We start from the raw sequence: 21,601 nt of genomic DNA, 5'->3' as shown, positions 1-21,601 counted from the left end.
AGCGGCAAAAGACAATGCGTGGAAACCTTTTCTTGCAAAATATCCGAATGCAGACCGAACAAAATTTGAAGCACAGGTTGAATTTACTGACAACCACACAGCAACGGCAGACATTTATTACAAGGCAGGGCAAGGCAATTTGATAAATGTTTTTGGCTCAGACAGCAAATATTGGAGCCCAGAGATGAAAAAAGCACTGGGGGTAAATCAAATTTCAGGCGGTTTTCCACAACAGCTGTCACCAAGCGGCGCAAAAGGCTCATCTTTGCCAATTCCCGCGGTTGGATTTCACGAAGCCGCACCGAGTTTGAAAAAAATATTTAACAGCAAAATTAACATCTACGTAACACCAGATCAATATTTCACAACGAAATTAAGAGAGATTTTTCAAAAAACAAAACTAAAGCATACATCAGCAAAAGAGTCAAAAAGGTGGCTTGCTGGCCCTAATATGTCCTACTGGCCTCAGCAACTTAACTTTGCTGTCTGGTGCGCGACAACAGGCAGTGGGATAAGTCGTGAAATTTTTGATGAAGAACACTCAGCTCTCAGTTTGCCGCCTGTTGTGCGTAATTTTTACCTTTTTCACGTTTATTTTACAATAAGGCGAATATTGTTTCAGATGGGTGGAATTCAGAGCGTAAGCGCCTTGCCTGGCGACCCAACGTTTAGCCAATTCGACAACAAGTACGACGTGGCTTCGTACAAAAGAATATGCGCTGAGTTCGGTGTCGACCCGTCAAGCGATTTTCGTTTCACAAGAGGTGCTAACCACGGACTGGGTGACGTTTATATCTGGATCTCAAATATTGGTCCGAAAAATTCTGGAGCAAAATACCCCGATTACGATAAATTTTCGGACGAAGGGGGAGCTGCAAGCAAGGGTAACTTAATTCAATACATCGAGCCGGATGACGCTGCATATGCACAGGCAGACTGGTTTTGTCCTAACGCCGCGGAAGGGTTGACCCAAGCAGGTTTGTCGAGAGTAAACCAGTCGATAGAGGCTTTTGTCTACTGTATTTTGGGTTCGCAGGTCAACGTTCAAAGTAGCATACTTGGCACAGGCGGCCGTGCAAAGGAAGCGCAAAGTGAGTTCCTTGTGTTGGTTGAAGACGCTATAAGGCAACCTGATCTGGCAAAGTCGGTCCAAAGATACCAACTCGCCATCGACGAGGCTAAGGTTCGGCTTAACCTTGCAGTCTGCCCAGGTGCCTGGCTGATGCCCGCTCGTAAGGTGATAAAAACACAGAAAGCGTTGTTGGCTACAATAACCAGCTTAAGCAGGCTGTTGTTGGGATGAAATTAGGAGTGAATGATGAGGTTAATAAAGCTACAAAAAAAGCAGCTCTTAAACTGATGGCGGGAGGAAAATCAAAAATCAACCCACCAAACAGCCACCCTTGAAATCCTATACACAAGAGCGCCACAGCAAAAAAAAAATCAGGCACCCGCCGCAAGCGCTGCTGAAACACCAGCTAGCAACGCGCAAAGCGCTAAAGCTACGAAGGCCGTAGCCAATGATTCACACGAAATAAACAAAGCAACTGTCGCTGTTGGCGCGGTTGGAGCAGCAGCTTTGCTCTACACCCTTATGCGCTAACGTCTCTTTTTGATGTATTTTTCAACAAGAAAAGCAACCACAGCAAGGATAAGCAGCCAGGTGTGTTCAGCAAGAAAACCGATGGCTTGACCAGCGGTTTTGAAAAGAAAGCTAACAATCGAGCCAATAAGACCGGGCAGAGCTGACGCAACCTTTGAGCCAACATCACTTAGGCCTTTTCCCAACGCTTTGCCGGTGGCCTTCAACGCGTTTGTAATGGCTCCAATAACAGAACCAATCGTGACACCAGCAGCAAGAAGTATTGCTGTTACTGTCACGCCATATTTTTTGAAGATCTCTTTGATCCTCTCACGAAGTGGAAGCGCCCTTTCTCTTTCGGCAATCTGCGTTTGCAAACGCCCGAGCTCCTCGGTTCTTTCTGCAACTCTGTCTTCAGCCGCTTGTTTTTCTGATGGTGAGGCATTTTCATCTTCAATAATTTTTTGGTCTTCCTCGTTTTGGCGCTTGAGCTCATCTTCTTGCTCACGAAGTTCATCAAAAGTTTTTGTTTCGTTAAGCCTTTCTTGCATTGTGCTTATTTCAGTATTTTTTTCTAAAATGCTTGCCCTGAGTTGGTCGACTCGTGTTTGATCTTTCTCTTTCTGCTTAGCTTGTTTTTCAAGAGCAGCAAATTCTGTTTTTGCGTTTTCAAAATCCTTCTCAAGATTTTTTTTCAGTTGCTTAAGTCTGCGCAATTCTGATTCATTTTCAACATTTGACCCAAGTTGATCCATCTTGGCATTTGTTCGCTCGATTCTGATTCTCAGATCTTGCGCTTCTTGGGCGGCTTTTTCTTTTTCAAATTCAATTTTTTGTCTTTCTTTAAGTTGTTTTTCGGCATCTCTTAATCTTTTGCGTTCATTTTGTATTTTTTCTTTTCCCTGTGAAATCAGAGTTTCGGTTTTTGGACCAAGTGCTTTTTTAACGAAAGTTTTGTTTAAGAAATCAGAACGCAAACCGCGTCCGTCATCTAATACTATCTTTGTTTCACCACCCTTTGGACCTGCCACAACAATTTCCATTGGCTTTTTTGATGAAAAACGAATTGGCCCTAGTTTTCCAAAATCCACTTTTTGGTACTTTTTCTTTATAAAATCTTTTACATTTTGTATTTCTTTTTCTTGATCTTCAGGTGATAAAATGTCACTCGTAATATTTGTAGGAACGTCTCTTATGTCCAATAATGAAGTATTTGAGTTCCTTCTTAAATTTTTTAGTCTTTCTTCTATGTCTTCGACATAATTAGGTAACAATGGTGTTTCTTCGTATGATGTGTCTGGCAGCCCGCTCTGTTCGTGCTGCATCGTTTGCATTTCATGTTGTTCACCCCCATGGTAGGGTGTGGATACAATCCCGGGCTGAAATGGTCGGGTTGTGTCGACCTCTTGTTCCTCTTCATCATCGTTATCACTGTTGTGGTCAAGATCTTGGTCCAAATCAGGGTCCTCGAATCCAAAATCACCAACACCTTCCGCCATCACGTAATTTATATATATTTTCAAATTAAACTTTTCAATTTAACAATAAAACCAATCGAGAGATGGCTGCTGTTCAAGAAAACCTTCGACCGGGACGCACAGAGAAAATACTCGGCGCACTGAAAGCCGAGCGCGCTGTAAAACGAATCACTTTTTACCGCACTGAAGCCAATCCAGAGGAAACGTTGTATGTTTCAGTGCCCAAGCTGAACGAAAACGAGGTCATTGTGCCTGGCTCGCTGGCGCTGCGCTTCAACATCGACTTGAGCGGAGGCCATGCCAACAACTTTCTGGTCGACAACGTCAGCAGAGCCCTTGTTGACAAGTTTGTTGTAAAGTACGAAGGCACCGTCATGCAGGACACGGTTGGCTATGACATCTACAAAATATTCGAAGATTTTTTCCTTTCGCAGGAGGAACGCGACGACAGGGTGCCAGAGGGCATTCAGAGCGAGGACCTCAACAAAATTCGCTCAAATGCTGGCGATAAGAAAACTTCAGATGTGGACGCAGAAAAAAAGCTGAATGAGATATATGGAAATAAATACCGGATCCGCCTGGATCACCAGATTCTTACTGACCACGGGGCATTTTATCCTCAGGCACTATACAACTATCTTGTTTTTGAACTGAAGCTCGCGGCAGCCGAACATGTTGTAAGAGGCTCAGATGCAACAAAACTGAAATACAAGCTGACAAACATACAGCTGGAGTACGAAATGATAAGAAGCAAGGAAATTGCAGATGAGGCGTTCAGCGCTTACTCGGGCGGCAAAGAGTTCGCTTACGACCACATCCAGCGTCCAGAAGTTGTTACTTTTGCAAAAGGTTCAGAAACACGTCTGAATCTTAAGGTCAACCCTCAGAGGAGGTCCCTAAAAGGTATCTTGCTGCTTTTTATAGAGCAATACGCCAAAGGTTCAAGGATCTCAGAAAAGTACATTAACCCAGACATTACAAAAGTAAGCGTCACTGTCAACGGCTCGCCAAACATGCTGTACAACAACGGAATCGAAGGAATGGACATATGGGAAGAAGTTAAAAGATTTTACATGAAAGAAAAAAATAAAACGCAGCACATTACACTGCAAAAGTTTTATACAGAAGACAAGTTCGGTCTTATGATTGATCTGCGTTCCATGGCTGACCACTCGATGCACGGAAGCGGCAAGCGCCTTGTGAACACAAAGGACGGTGTTCAGCTTGAGATAGAGAGGAAAGCAGCGGCTCAGGTAATTTGAACTGCCACATTTACGTAATCTGCGACGCCCAAATGAATATAATTGGCAGGCAGTTAGATTCTGTGCTTTTATAATATACGAACGAAGATGGATCCTGCTAACATACCCTTTAACGCCCTCATTGTGGGACCGACAAACTCAGGAAAAACAAGGTACGTGGTCAATCAGCTTTGTGGCCCTTTCCGCGGCAAGTTTGACTATATCGTGCTCATCTGCCCGACTTTCGCGCACAACAAGACTTATTATCGCTTTGCTGAGGAAGATCTTCGATTTTTTGTTTTAATTTGCGAGCAGCACGAGGTTGAATCTTTGTTAAGGCTTTCAAGATTTCTTTTTGAGGGAATGAACACGCTTATCATCCTCGACGACTGTGCTGCTTCGAAAGATGTAAAAGGAAGAACAGGGGAGTTGGTGAATCTTGCTTTCTCTGCTCGTCACGCAGGTTTGAGCGTATGGGTGTTAACTCAAAAATTGACAAGCATAACATCCTCATTCCGCGAAAATGTTGCGGCAATCGTTTTCTTTTACACCCCCTCTGCCAAGACCACAAAGGCAATCTTTCAGGATTACGCTGGCGAACTTGCCAATGAGGATTACAAAGAAATCATTTTAAAGCTAAAAAAAAATAAGTTTTCGCATCTTGTCATTTCTCATCGCCACCCTTACGGCACAAAATTTTTTTATTGAACATATTTTTTAGAGTAATAAATGGCTGACCCGTTCCCAACAACCTCACCCGATGCTGCATGTGAACAAGAATTAGCATTAGCTTCCGTAATGGAACTGCTTGGATCTGAACCAGAAAGTACACAAAGCGCAATGGACACCAGCTTAATTCAAGCGGCTATGCAAGGACCAAACATTCCTGCTTTACGCGAGAAGCTTGCAATCCTTGTTTCAACAGGCAAGTCCAAAGAAGCAATCGGTGTGCAGCTGACACACGAGCAGGTGAAGCGCTTGACAGATAAAGAAGTTGAAAAGTACTTCAAGAGATATGAGGCATACGTTGGCACCAAGACAACGGAAAATCTTATTGACAGCGCGCTAACTCTTTTAACAAAATTAGCAAGTCTGTTGGTGCCCATGAAAAATATTGAAGCTTTACAAAAAGAGCTTAAAAATGACTACATTATAAACAACGAGCTTTCCAATCTTGTCGGCAGTTTGTCTTTCAATTACGGCAAGCTTCTTGCTCCTGCTTCTGCTGCTTTGATAACAGCCAAATATATTGATTACGACTCAGCAAGTTCATCAAAAAAAGAAACACCTACTACTGAGGATTTTTCTGAGCAATGCTAAGAAAATGCTAAGTAATTACTGAACAATGCTCATTAAATGCTGACCAAAAACGTTTGCTAAGCATTTTTCATTTAAATATTAATTTTTTTCTCATTATATAATGGCCGAGCTCGAACAACGTGAATCGCAAACTCCGATTGCTCAAGAAGTACAGAACAGCCAAAATGGCTTGAGGGCTTCGCCCTCACAAGTTACTTCAACAACTCCTGCAACAAAGCCTGCCAAAAATCCAAAGCGAGTAGCTGCTGGCAAGCTTGCAGCTGAAAAAACAAAACAGGCTCGTGAAGCACAAAAAAAAGCTGCTGTCGAGACTGCTGCAATAATTGCAAAAGAAAAGGAAGAGAAATCTGCTGCTGCAAAGCGAAATGTAACACCACCGGCCGTAACGGAACCTGCTCCGCCAGAGGCTGAAACTAAATCCAGCGGTCTCAGCACAAATCAATGGATCTCTTTGCTTGGTATGGGCGTTGCAATTATAACAACTTATGTCAAACGTGAAGACATCAAAGCCTTTTTTAATAAGAAAAGCCATAAAGGCGCTGAGTTTCAAGTTACACAAGATAGTGCAAGTGTTGAAAACTCAGTAAGAGAGAGCTCCAAAAGCGAAGCTGAGGCATCAAAAATCCCAAAAACAAAACAAAGAGGAATCCGCCCGATGGATTAAAATCTTTTAAATATTTATTTTTATTATATATCAAAACGCCATGTCGATCAATAAGCCCTTGAAAACCTCGTTTTTAGTGCAGAATGCACTATTGTGATGGTTTGGTGGGTTGGCGTTTGCTAAACCCCTAAACCACTAAACCACTAAACCACTAAACCACTAAGCCACTAAACCGCTAACGCGGTGTAAACTTTTAATCACCAATTAATTAATTAATATCAATTAATTAATTATTTCTGTAAAGGGGGGAGGGGATGGAGAGCACCTGACCGTGTGCCCTTGGTAAATCGGGGAGTCCATTACGATACTTACAATTGAAGAACTCAAGGTATATATTTGTTTCAGAAAGCACTATGCTCTCCTTGTGGTACAATTCTTTCTGGAAAAAATACTTTGTGCTAAACGCATGCGCAGATCAGTCTTCATCACGAACATTGCGTTTTTCTTCTGCAGAAGGATTCGTGTAGACTCCGTGGCCCCAAGTTAAAACCACAAATTAATTGAATTAGACAATAAGGCGTCATAGCAGATCATGTGAAATATTTCTTGATATGGCAATGCTGTTTTCTTAGAAAAGGTGATCTAGCATCTCATAATTAATTGATAACCTGATAACATCTGTGTTATAATCAATGTCGCCTTCTTTGCAGAAAATAAATCACGTTACCATAAACATCATGTTACATCCGTTTTTGACAAAAACAAAAGTATGTTACATGTTTTTGACAAAAACAAAAGTATCTCGTTTGCTGTTTCAATAACAAACTGAAATTCAAGCTATCGAAAATTAAAATAACAGTGACGTGTTTAGAAATTTTGTATTAAAGCCTAACGTGGTGTGCTTTTCAATGCGGTTGAAATCCTGTAGAATCCGTGGCGTTAATTTAATTAGACTTAAAAGGCATCACAGCGATCTGCGAGAAAAAAACAACAATATCATGTTACATCCGTCACTTCCTTTCCTTTTATTTGTTCTCCATCGGTTGAACTAACCTCCGTTTTATTTTGTAAAACCTCTGCCGCTTTAGTGTTTGAACATGCTTTCGTGACGGTTCCGACATTTCTTGAAAGAAATCTTCACACTACGTGCTTCTCGGCTTCATGCTTGAGTGAGCGTGTGACGTGTTCACAGCGCTTTCGTAAATCGTAATTAGGTATGCAAAAACTTGCACCGGGATTTTCGGCGTGAACACCTGATAACCAGGAAACAAATATCCTAGCTGTACTGCGTTTTAAAAACCCTTTCGAAAAAGATGTTTTTTGATTAGATTTGTTCTTTAGTTTTGAGAATCGTCTTTCGTGCAGTTTAAACCGTAACTTAATTAAATTAAACAAATGTCATCGATGTCGCCGTAAAACAAACAAAAAACAAGAGTTTCATGTTACGGCATTTTCAAGGAAAACAAAAGTATTTTGTTACAAACGAACGAAAGTGTCGTGTTACGTTTGCAAAGATTAACGTAAGGAACACCTAGGAAAGAATACAAGTAGCCTGTGAACAGTTTTTCCGAAAGTAAAGTAAAGCAAATAAACACGAACATATATAAAACATCATACTTTCAATTGTTCCATATTGCATTCTGCACTTACCAAATCATCGAGATTTTTATTTTTAGCAACCGGTATTTTTTCGATTTGGATTGGTGGAGTCTGTCTTTTTGTTGAAAAAAATATTTTGCCTCAAACATCAAGTGAAGTTGAGGAAGAAGAAGAAGTTGCCGACGAAACCCTCGAGCGCCAACGAATCTATAATGAAGGGTACAACGCAGGCATCGAAAGCACAAAAAACGTTGCAGCAGGCGCCGCATGAACAAGCAACTTTTTAATTAAACATTTGCGATTGTTAGGTAACGAAACACTATGACTGACACGATGACCGACACGAAGCCGATGAATTGGGGACAATTTATTTCTTTTGGTTTTGACCTGTTTGAAGAAAATAAGGTAAAAACGGCAGCTGATTTTAAAAAAGCAAAAGACTTCATGGAACGAATTGATCCAGAAGAATTAAAAAATTTAAAGGATTCAAACAAAAAGTTAATTGAAAGTCTGAATGTGATATATAGTAATTCAGAAAAACAGGAAAAAGAGAAGCTTAAAGAAATAAAAAGTTTGTTTGATGCTACATTAAAAGACCTAATAGACCAAACGTCTTAGGGTGCTTGGTTTTTACCTGCAAAAGTTTTACTTTTTACTTAGACAATTTACCTTTTTTTTTTCTTTATTAGAGCAATTTAAGGAGATCAAAAAATTCATAAAATTATTTTTCAATTTAAATATTTATTTTTATTTTATATCAAAAGCCATGTCTGACAACAAGCTCGTAAAAACACTCATGGATGCCGCCACTCTTACTGGCCTAGCCGCCGGAATCGGCTGGGCTGCCAAAAAAGGTGTGAAAGAAAACTTCACATCCGACCCAAGCGGCAGTTTTATGAACTATGTAAAGTTCACAGCCGTCATGGCTGGCAGCGTTGCACTTAAGCAGTATCTCGAGGACCAGAAAATCCTCCCCACCAATTAAAAAAAAAATTCGCATAATATAAGAACAAAGACACACAATGGCAAGCATCGCGATTATGGCTGGCGGAGCTATCTTGAACGCTGCTGCTTTCATTGGCGGCAATTACCTTGCTCGAGCTTTGGGTGGTGGAGATGACGCCGCTTTGAAAGAAAAAGAAAGGCACGACAAAGCTCTTGAGGCTTACCAGGCAGCTTACGCTAAATACTCTCGAGACCGCACCAAGCTCCTCGACTGGATACAAACCAACGCGGAAATAAAAGAGCAGGCCAAACAGAACTTCACAAACACTGACTACGCTTTCAAACTCTACAACCAGGCACATCCTGACAAAAAAATTATTCCTCCGAAAGAACCCAAGTTCTCTGACTTTTATCAGCCAAGTGAGCAGCAGAAACAAGGTGAACTGATGTTTGTTGGCGCTGGCGCGCTTGCACTTGGGTGCGCTGCCTTTCGGTTTCTTTAAACTTTTCTTTTTTTCTTGTATACACGCATGGATGCAAAGATCTCAAAAGTCTACTATAGCCCCCAGGGCTACTGGAAAGGAATTGCCGCGATAAAAAAATTAGCCGAGGCCGCCAAGGTTTCCGAAGATGCTGCAAAAAAGTGGCTAGTTAAGCAGGCCCTTTGGCAAATCTACCTTCCGGCACCACGATACGTTCCTCGCCCAAAATTCGATGTTTCTACTCCAAACGCGGTCCACCAGGCGGACCTTCTTTTTCTGCCACACGACAAACTGCCGAGAGGGCGAAAAGTTTACAAATACGCGCTGACTGTTGTTGACGTTGCCAGCCGTTTCAAAGAGGCCGAGCCTTTGACCTCCAAAGATTCAACTGAGGTTGCAAAAGGTTTTCAGACAATTTACAGGCGAAGTGCACTAAAATGGCCACAGATGCTTCAAGTTGACCCTGTTCGCGAATTCATGGGAGCTGTTACCAAAGAAATGGAAAATCACAAAACCTATATTAGACGCGGGCGTGTTAATATCCACAGAGATCAAGCTATTGTTGAACGTTTCAACCGCACACTGGCAGAGCGCCTGTTCGGTTTTCAGTACGGCGAAGAGATGAACCTGGCATCTGGCCAGCGGTCGACAGCGTGGGTGAAACGGCTTCCTAAAGTTGTTATCGCTCTGAACAACGAAGTTACCAGTCTTACTGGAAAAAAACCTTCTGCTGCAATCAAAGAAAAGGCTGTTTCGTCTAAACCGTCCTCAAAATATACAAGGCCTGTTGGCAAGAAAGAAAAAAAAATACCCTCTCTCGTTAATGTGCGCTATCTCTTCCAACCTGGCGAGCTAGAAGGCGGCGTAAAAAGGGCAACAGATCCGATTTGGTCATTAAAAGTCTACAGCATCGAAAGGTCTGTTACTAAACCTGATCAGCCAGTGCTTTATTACTTGCACGATGGTCCAAAGCGCGGCTTTGTGCGTGAAGAATTGCTTATTATTCCTCCAAATACACAGTTACCACCAGAAAAGCTCTAAACGTTATGTTTATGTAGGCTTATACCCGTAAGCATTTGTATGTATCCCATCATCCGCTATCCATCGCTTTGAGTCAAAAGGCGACAGCGAGACCTTGTTGAGATGCATTCCGTAAATCTCATGACCCTCGCTTCTAAGTATTTTCATTCCATGCCATAACTGCTTTGTTCCAAAAAGCGTTTCTAAATAATTTTCGTGCAAGATTTTCTTTTTTACTACACACTTTTTTACTCCTTTTGCTTTCTTTATTTTTTTTGGTCTTCTGTCAGTATTGAATACATTTTTGGCCTCAAACAGACACACTCTGCAATGGGCTTTCCTGCGCATTCGTCTTTCATTTTTCCCAATACCTTTTTGTTTTTCTCACAAAAAAGTGGATGATCTTTGGGATAGTCGCTTGTGTCGTATTTTTCTTTGTCAACCCTCATGTCTTCGTAAACGTCTTCTGTTTCTATCTCTACCAAAAGGCTGTCTGTGTCTGTATACAATAGCTCGCAACGCGAGCCGTATATCTTTTTCAGATGGTTGTAAAAGAAATCATACATCAGTATCTTGCTGTTGTCAAGGATAGTCATACCAGTGTAGACAGGCTTGTTAAGAAAAAGCAAGCTTTTTCGCATTTCAATTCCGACCAGATCGTTTGAAAACAGAAAGTGTCTTGAGTATAATGGACTAGCAACTAGTTTTCTTATTTTGTTATTTTCGTCGCTTCGCACTATTTTTATGTCAACACGGTTACGCAGGTTTTCCATTGTTTTTCCGAAAACTGAGTTATTCATGAGCTTGTAAAAGTTCTTTTCAAAGTCGTTTTTCGCTTTTTTCCTGAATTCTGTGTTCATCCTGATGTAAGGCTCCATCCAACATTCTTGTTCGAACTCTAACACCCTGTGCACCTTTTTCAGCTTCATTCCTTGTTTCAGATAAAACTGCAAGTTTCGATAATGTACAACATAATTAGTTTTGCCCTCAAGAGTCAATACGAGCTTTTCACTGTCAGGCGGATCCAAATCAAGGTCTTTTATTAATTTTTTTTGGTAGGGTGAAAACAAGTCCTTATTTATTTTCTTTTTCTCTGGTGCTAATGGGTAGCTGTTGTGCTCTTTATGCAGTTCTGCAGGGTATTCGAGGTCAACTTCCAAAATCCAGCCAGTTTTTTCAAACTCCTTTTTTCTCATAATTTCTTTTTCTGTTGGCATAACTCTTTTCCATCTAAAACCACTTTTCGGCAGTGGCTTGCTCATTGCCCATCCATAAAGGTTGTTCGCATCAAGGTACATTATGTGTTTTTTTGGCTTGCTTGGGTCGTAGCCTTCAACACAAGGATTGTTTGCCTTTGCGTATCTCTTGCTTACCATGGAAATTCCTCCTCTTATTCCTCTTTCCACAAAAAGATGCATGTCGTAGTCTGTCAGTAGCTCAAGCTGTACTCCTGTCTTTTTCAATAGTGCGTCCCAAGAAAGTCCAGGAGAAGTAAAATAGTTTGCTGGATCGAGCTCATACTTTTCTTTACATATATTGCGAAAGTTCTCAAAAACATCAGCTAAAAGAGTTACATCCGTTTCAACATAAAGGTCATGGTAATCTCCAAGCGTTTTACACCCAAAAGTTTTCCACACACTATTTGCATGCTCGTATTCTTCGTCAGTTACGTGTTCATCGTTAAGCTTGCTATAAAACTTTTCTTTTTCAGGCAAACTTGTCTCATTAAATCTTTCCCATGAGTCCATGTATTCGTAAGGATAGATCCCCTTTTTGAAAAGAAGTTCAAAATTTTGTGAAGAAAGAGATTTTGTTATTTTTAATGACTCCTTTGGTGTCGCACTTACAAGTGAATCCAGGCTTCCTTGAAGAAAGTTTAAGCTGTCAATAAAACGCAAACCACCTAATGAAAATGTAATGTATTTCTCCATGTTGTTGGCAACACATTTCACCTCTTTCTGTGTCGCTTTCGACAGCTTCGACATCGCTTGCATTAAATGGTGGGCATCATAGCCCCTCAGGTTGTGAAATACAACTGGTATTTGGTCCGTTTTTGGTTTTATTCGCATTTTCAGGTTGCATGCGTTGTGCGCGGCTCCGTGGTACTTGCCTGTTATGTGGCAATGGTCCTTTACTGCATCTCTGAAGTTTTGCCTGAGCAAAGGTTGTCCGCAGCATAAGCAGTCATCTTGTTCTTCAGCTTCTTCTTTGTGTTCCTCTTCTGTCAATCTTTTCAGAATCATTCTTTTCTGAATAAAAATCGAACTGTCTAGTTCTTTCTTTGCATTGTAATAACATTTTTTGTGCCATTGTCCGTCGTAAGTGTACACTTCGCTGCCTTCTTCACTTACCCACACAGGTAAAGAGTCTAAAAAGTAATCTTTTATCAAACTTTTTTCACAAATATGACAATCAGTTGCATTTTTAAATTTTCTCCAATCTTCTGAATTCATAGTTAGCGGTTTTGGTTTTAACAAATCATTTCTTATTGTTTTCTCTTCCTCTTGAAGGCAGTTCAAAAACACTTCAACAGCGTTTTTGCCTCTGTAAACCACTGGCCGTTTGTCTATGCCATCGCTCCTTACTACAGTGTAAGCAAAACCACATGCTTCATGCTTTTCTGTCTTTTCTGTGTAGCTTTTTTGATTGTTCTCTGGACTACGCTCGCAGCCAGGAATCTTTCTAACCAATGCCTCAAAGTCGGCATAAATTACGTAAGGAACTTTCATCTGTTTGTTATAGTTATGAAAATAAAGGTAATTTTCACCTTTTTCAGGCATCTCGATCCTTGTCGGCCTGCCATTAACACCATTGCAATATTTTTTGTGGTTCTCGAGCAAGTCCTCTCTTGTAAAACCTGTCAAGCACATCATGCAAAAGTGTTTTTTATGTTGATGTTTGCTCTGATCGTAAAGCAAAGCGCTTTCTTTTTTTACAAAACAGTAGTGCTGGATTTCTCCTGACTCAATCAAAATAAGGGAAATACGAGGAATGGTTTTTTCTTTTTCGCTCATTCTGTGCACAATCACACGATTGTATCTCCAGCCGAACACATTTATCGCAAAATTGCTGTTTTGCGCCTCAAGCTTGTCAATCTGGTTTACAGGTGTAGGAAAGACAATTCCTTCATAGTAAATTCCGTCGTTAACAGGGTATTTGCTTGTTCTTTGTGGATTTTTCCCATCACTTGGTGGAAATAAAGCAGCTCTCAAAGCCCACTTCAAACATTCGTTATCCCTGTTTTGCACGTTAATAATTGCTTTCTTTTTTGCCAATTTGGCAGGAAGAGGTAAGTAAGTTCCTCCGCGCAATGGCTGATATCTTGCAACATTTAAGAGGGCGTCTTTCTTAGAAACACCCACTCAATTTCGCGTAAAATATAATTTTGCCTGAAACTCTGTCAACTGAAAGACGTTACCAAGGTAAGAACTAAAACAGATTTGGTTTGATTTGAAATGATATTCTGGCCGCGTTAGAAGCCATAAAATATTTTCCCTTGTCAGCCCCCGTCACAACGTCTCGAAAATTGAAAAATAGGCACTTTTCGTAACACTGTAAAATATTTCTTTCGCATCATCTAGCCGCAAATTTTATATCAACTTGCTCATAAACCTTTCTAGTTTTCCAAGAAAGTCACAATTTGCCTCTCAATTCTCCTGGAAAGGCAAAATGGAGCGTAATATGACCACTACTAATCGCCTTCGAGCGAAGACTGTAAATTGGCTTCGATTTAGAGGCTATTTTTTAAATTTTGGGACCAACCTAATACTTCTAGCCTATACAGCCGACTAGAGTAGTCGTTAATCTACAAATATGTGCAAAATCCCATGTACGTTTTCAATATTTCAAAAGTTGTGACCGTTTTTATCAGCACATGTACCAGCATTTTCGATTTTTTCCCCTATATTGAAATCGAACTCTCTCGAGCAGATTTTGACACACATGCAGCCTACCTGCTTCTCATCTCGGTTTATGTCCAACGTTAGACGGTTAAAAATCCCCAGATTGCTAAATCCCATAATAACTCCAGCAAATTGGTAGGTATTGCCTTCAAAACTTTAGCACCACGGCATCTATCGAGTCCCTTGTTGGCGATCGAAAGCCTGAATCCAAGGCTGCATTTGGCACTAAATAGCCCATTAAACACCGTTTCAGAGCCGTTTTTCTTCAAGAATCAGTCAAAAGACACTCCGACACTGGTATTCAGAGAACATAGCCGCGATTTGAGGTCTGAATTCCGAAGAAACATCACCATTTACAGCGTACATCTCGACAATATCGATACTGTGTGATGCTGCTTCCGCAGAGGTCCGCATAAATGGGGAGACCGCTGATCGCTTGTGCCAACAAGGCAATATCACAATATATTTTTAAAATCAAAATTTGGAAAGCATGCGCAATTTCGAGTTTTAAAGAAATCAATCCTATAAATAAATATATTTTAAAAGCGAAGCCTCGAGCCAAATGGCCCATACTGTTTCAGCTTATCCCGGTTTCGATAGCATTAAGCCGCTAAGAATTTTTCTACTCCCTCCTAGATGGAATGCTAGTCCATCGCAGTCCCCCCCCCCCCCCAGAATTATTTCGCCGGTAACCATTTATACACCCGGGTGGGTAGAGGTGCTATGAGAGAAAATTGCCTTGCTAAAGAACACAATATAGCAACCCTGGCCAGGGATCGAACCGCGGACAGTTCGATCTGAAGTCCGGCCGACTGTAAGATATAGCATTTTGAATTTCGGAGTTCACGCCACACAAGACCTAAGATGGCCGCCAGAAGGCTGTCACGTTTTCTTAAAAAAAAATCCTCATCTTGCCATTTTTAATACTCTGGACACTTGAGCGTTGAGGTTTTGCGGAAAGAGTTTATTTGAATGTTTACTTTTTCGTGAGGGTGATCGGATTTGTAGCAGAATTTAATGCCAGATCACATGTCTGTGCTCTTCAAATTTGCGTGAAACAATTTGACGGATAACTAGAGTACAGAATAATATACAGATCTGAGACTTGGACAAGTAACGGTAGTTTATATAGCAGTTTTCTACAACCTGTAATATTTTTTTTTACTTAATAGTTTTGGTTTTATTTTTGGCGGCGTGACAGTGAAATCACTTATAGGATGTAGTATTCTTAGCCTGCCTGCCTTTTGATGAGAGGGATGAGAGGACTTAACGTAATAAAGCACAGCTATGTCAAGACTACTCAACAACTGTCTGTTACTCGTACGGGAAGTTTAACATGGTTTAGTCAAAAACACATTCACATTCACGAATCATATCCGTCCCCTTATCTATCAGAAGTGGCTTTTTTTCTTTTGATTTTACATGAATCTCAAAGTGGCTACAGATGGCTTTCAGCATGACCACATTAAAATTTTTGAAGCTTGTTGCTGTGGTAACGTTCACAGAGGTCATACGTGTCGTAGCAGATGGGATGCGAGACGTTGATTTCTCTATTAACCTCGTCTACCAGAACTTGTCTGTCGGAATTTTCCTGGAGGCATCGGACATCTTTCTCGTCATCGGGTGACATTCCGACCACACCCTGATCCTTGCGACGTTTTGCTGCTAGTCGGGAGAAAAAGCGCTGGATTTGGCTCTTCGTCAGCCACTCTGTTCTTGTAAACATACGTTCATTGTCTTCATTTTTGGTATTTCGCATGTCTACTGCAACTTGGGAAGGGCATAGGCGTACCGGAAATTTTTGCCAGGGGGGACGGTGAGACATTTGCCCAAACTGAAAAGTTCTCACAAGTTGCATGCCCAAATTTTTACGAAACAGTCGAGAAGAAACGAGGTTCATACGATGCACTAACATAGGCTTTCAAATGAAGTGAAAAATTCTTATATAAGAATCTATCATATGAGCTCATACAGCACGTTAAAAGAAATAGCTGTCTCTACCATTTCAACGGCCGAAGATATTAACCATACAATCCATGTCATTGTTGACTACAGAGTTGGAACATGCCCATTAAATGCTAATAAGTGCGATGGCAAGTAATAATTTAGGCCAAGTAAAAAAAAACAAATGTTTCTCGTCCCGATTTCTATAAAAAAATAGAGCGGCCGGGTGAATTTTTTTTATTTTTTAATTATTTATTATTTTGTTGCATTCCATACCTGTGTTGATCGAATATGTGAATATTGATGTAGAAGTAGTAAACTTGATTTAAGTGTCAATCGCTCTAGTGCTTTAAACACCTATTGGTGGCACTAATGTTTTTTCCTCCATCGTCAAATTCTCCAGGCTAGAAGCGAACTTCCAAAATAAATCCTGCAAGGTAATTGACTTATCCAGTACAAACCTAGTGTAACGAGGATTTAAAGTTTTGGGCCTTAGTTTGTATTAAACGCAGACAAAAGATAGTCTTTCTCCGTACAAAGTGAAAGTAAACATTGTTGGGTTTTGTTCGTTCTAACTTTTCCAAAAATAAAAAAGAGAGGCGGCCCCCAAAAATGAAGCGGGCGGAAACGAGAAACACTTGTTTTGTTTTTGTTTTTTAATTGGCCATACTGACACATCGACACGTTGTCTCCCCATCACATGCTGCGGAGGTAAGTTTTCCATCTGCGCAATGCTCTGAATGATCGTTCTGCAGAACACGATGTAGCAGGTATCACTCACGGATATGAAGAACGTAAGGAAACTCTGAAAACTTATCAAATAGATCATTCTCTTGCATTTCTGAAACAGACATGTAGCCTAATCCGCGCACACGACGAAAACTCGCGCACATTTTCTGCTCGGCTTCCAGAATGTCTCCGTCGATTTTATAAAATTTAGTAACGCAGAGAAGCTTTCTATATCAGGTGTTTAACTGTGACAGATATTTACAGTACAGTGCCCAACAGTAAAAAAATTACAAACATGTATATCAACAAATGATCCCCTTAAAATAGAAAATATCTATCTCTTCGAAAAAAAAACTTCTTTAAAAACTGGCTTTGCCCAAATTTCTCTTGCTGCCCAAAAAATCTGAGTTACCCAAAATTTGAGGGGGGTGCAGCCCCCCCTTCCCCCCTACCCGGTCTGTACGCCTATGGGGAAGGGTCCTCCTTTCGCCAAGTTCTTTCTCCTAGTGTAAACCGTGCCGTAAGGTATTCTTTAACCTTCTGTTGCTCCTCGGTTTGCTTAGGGCCCATCCTGTTTGTAAAGGATTGATTTATTTAAAACTCGAAATTGCGCATGCTTTCCAAATTTTGATTTAATTGCCTTGTCGGCACAAGCGATCAGCGGTCTCCCCATTTATGCGGACCTCTGCGGAAGCAGCATCACACAGTATCGATATTGTCGAGATGTACGCTGTAAATGGTGATGTTTCTTCGGAATTCAGATCTCAAATCGCGGCTATGTTCTCTGAATACCAGTCTCGGAGTGTCTTTTGACTGATTCTTGAAGAAAAACGGCACTGAAACGGTGTTCAATGGGCTATTTAGTGCGAAATGTAGATGGATTCAGGCTTTCGATCGCCAACAAGGGACTCGATAGATGCCGTGGTGCTAAAGTTTTGAAGGCAATACCTACCAATTTGCTAGAGTTATTATGGGATTTAGCAATCTGGGGATTGTTAACCGTCTAACGTTGGACATAAACCGAGATGAGAAGCAGGTAGGCTGCATGTGTGTCAAAATCTGCTCGAGAGAGTTCGATTTCAATATAGGCGAAAAAATCGAAAATGCTGGTACATGTGCTGATAAAAACGGTCACAACTTTTGAAATATTGAAAACGTACATGGGATTTTGCACATATTTGTAGATTAACGACTACTCTAGTCGGCTGTATAGGCTAGAAGTATTATGTTGGTCCCAAAATTTAAAAAATAGCCTCTAAATCGAAGCCAATTTACAGTCTTCGCTCGAAGGCGATTAGTAGTGGTCATATTACGCTCCATTTTGCCTTTCCAGGAGAATTGAGAGGCAAATTGTGACTTTCTTGGAAAACTAGAAAGGTTTATGAGCAAGTTGATATAAAATTTGCGGCTAGATGATGCGAAAGAAATATTTTACAGTGTTACGAAAAGTGCCTATTTTTCAACTTTCGAGACGTTGTGACGAGGGCTGACAAGGGAAAATATTTTATGGCTTCTAACGCGGCCAGAATATCATTTCAAATCAAACCAAATCTGTTTTAGTTCTTACCTCGGTAAAGTCGTTCAGTTGACAGAGTTCCAGGCAAAATTATTTTTTACGCGAAATTGAGTGGGTGTTTCTAAGAAAGACGCTCTCTTAAGTAGGCAGCCATTATTCTTTCAACCTCCCACCCTGAGCCACGTTGTGACCAAGCCTCAATTTGTCCCTTTATTATATCGATATATTTATCATACTCTTGTTTTATCTGTTGTTTATTATGTTCGCTAAAAACATGCGGTTGTTTATCTTTAAAAAAATGATTCATCTCTTGTGTTGCACCTGTCTTTAAATTTTCTTTTTTAAACCTCATTTTTGTTTCAAAACTAACTTTTGCGTTTCCCAAATCACTTATTTCATTGTTTACCAAATTAACATACTTTGGTTTTGTTTTCTTTTGAAAAACAAAAAGGTCTTTGCTGGACGGGTCACCTTCAGGTATGGTCATTTTCCACACTCGTAGCCATTCGTTGAAATCGGATTGGGCCAATAAACAGGTGTTGTTCCTTTGTGGATTTCTTTGAAATTCACGGAGGTTTTCCTCCATCATAGCTTGCAAAACTTCTGAAGAATATCTTGCGGCAGCCATCTTGGTTAATATACACAAAGGAAGCAATTGTTCAATAGGAATTTTTTCTGGCACAGCAATTAAGCTTGATATTTTTGAGCGCTCAAGCCGCAGAGATTTTGCGTGCCGCTCGCGATTTTTGTACACACATATAAGGTGGCGGTTTTGGTCACTAATCAAGACAAGGAGCGAGGCGAGCCGGCGAGCCGAGCGAGGTTGTCTCGATTTGTGCCAAAACCGCCACCTTATATGTGTGTAAATGCTTTAAGTTTCATGTGCCGAGAAGCGAGCGCGACTGAAAACACCGACAATTGTGTATCAACTTTATTGGTCTCAAAATTCAAAATAGAAATGGTGGTATTAAAAAAAGGACCAAATAGGAATTGCGCGAAAGGGAAAAGTTACCCATGCGAGCCGCAACCCTAAAAACTAGTAAAAAGTGTGATAAAAATTACGATAAATTTAATTAATTACTTAAAGTTAAAAACAAGTGCAGATAATATTAGTCAGATAAAATTAAGAGCGGTGGCTAGGGCAGTTACGGAAGAGAAACCAGGTGCAGGGCATGTCAATATCATATGTAGTCAATAGTGTCTAGTAAAGTTAAATAAGTGGCGCGCAGAAAATTTTAAATAAACTTAGACTAGAAAATTTGTCTTGAGGGGCGAGATTACAGATAGTCCCGCAGATAGTGTTCCAAGGTTTTACAATTCTTTTTAAAAAAGAAGCTTGAAAAGTTGCGGTTTTACAGTAAGCAGGTTTTAGTACGGGGGAGGGATTCTCTGAGCTGGATCGGGATGTGTGACAAAAGTAACATATAGATCTATATTTAGGCCAGTATATCTAGAAATACAGTTATAGAGAAATAAAAGATCTCCGAGTTTACTGTTCCACAGTGCTCCGGTGGCTGGAAGTGTGGCTGTACGTTTTTTCAGCGGTAATGTATTGTTAAAGTGTTTGCCAGGAAACAATTCGCACAGTTAACTAAAAAAGGCAAAACTGGTTAGGTCGTTTCAAATACAAAACAGTGAGAAAAACTTGACAGAATACCGTCAAAGCCCTATTAAAGCCCCATCTTTTTAGCGCCCCTTTCTAATAACCCTCCCCCCCCCCCCCCTGCGAGGGAGTGGACTTCGTGCTTTTTACCATGTAATGGTCACAGGCGAAGGCATAAATATTCAAGGAATCGCTCTATCCGACGAGTGTATTTGTTGCGGAAGAAAAGTCGTGTTGTTTGTTGAATGCGCTCAGTGGTTTTAATATAAAACATATAAGAAGAATGAAGCGGAATAAAATTAAACAAAAATAGAATAAGTCCTGGAGTAAGACCACCCTCCCGTCAATAAAAAGAAATTGCTCAATAATTGCTCACGTTTATTAAACAAGCTAGCGTAGGTAAAAGCTAAACATGTGTTATGTATTTGCACGTCCATCGGTAATTAAACTGAAATAAAACATTTTTACATGCCCAGTGACGATGTAGATCATTTTAACAATGAGCTTGGGGCGATTGATTGAAATAAGTTTGCAGATACAAATGTCGTGCTGAGAAAAAGTTTCAAGCAAATTTCAGTTTAAAACTTGGCAATAAAAATAAATAGAACCCTTTATTTTAAAAGTGTTTTATTTGGTATCGATATCAAAGCCTGAAAACATCTGTCAAAGAAGATTTTCCCGAGGTAGTCCCCCCTTTAAAAGGATGAAGTCAATGAACAACAGCATTTTTATGGTATAAAGTAACAAAACATGGCATTTGTCTGAAGAAAAAAACGTTTGTCTAAAAAAAAAATTCGAGCAGAGGGTTTCACCCGAAAAAAAAATTCCTGCACAATAAATGGACAGGAAAAAAAAATTCGTGCAAGCCGAAAATCCCCCCCCCCCCCCCCCCCCCCATCACTTTTCTAATGGTCCGTCCCTTAGTTTTCGTTGATTCCAAAATTCTCGATGGGTTTTTACGGCTGAGATCTCAGTAACCGGTTTGGATATTTTCTCATATGAACACTTCATCCCGTTTACCGCGATGACAAATTATTTTTAAATGCACGAGCGTTCAGTGCGTGAAAGGATAGCCAGTTGACTTGTTTCGTCAATTTTATAGACAGGTATGACACCTATCAGTCGCTGAAGTAAATGAACATGTCAACTCATTAATTAATGTACGAATTTTAAGTTAAAATTTCTTAAAGGGACTAGTGTCACGAGCTTTATTTCAAAACTTGAAGAGCCTAAAGCCGTATAGAAAACTACAAATTGTGGTCCAGTTTTGTTTAAAATTACTATGCCAGTGCACTATAAAAGCCATCAGGAGCGTTAGATCTTAACTTGAAAAAAATAGGCTGACTTTTTCAAGTTCTGCTCTTGCCTGGAAAAACAGCTAAAAACCAATAACGGCTCCCCTCTTCCTTCAATAACAATTTACTTCATATCTTCATCTTGATATTCTAGGTGCATTTCGTCAGTGTACGAGAGTGCATGCTTCGCAAATGTTACTACTTTTTACTGCATAAAAGTAGAAAAATCCTCGTGACAGTGTCCCTTCAACCTTTGAACTCTGCATTGAGAGTGTGTATTTTAAGACTCCTTAAAGTATACGCACGTGCACCTTCATTAAGGAGTCAACTACGCCTGTAGA

Source organism: Oculina patagonica, chromosome 12 (assembly GCF_052425735.1).
Source record: "Oculina patagonica isolate OP01 chromosome 12, crgOcupat, whole genome shotgun sequence".
Classification (NCBI taxonomy): Eukaryota; Metazoa; Cnidaria; class Anthozoa; order Scleractinia; family Oculinidae; genus Oculina; species Oculina patagonica.
The sequence above is the reverse complement of the archived record's forward strand: the minus strand, read 5'-3'. Positions refer to the sequence as shown.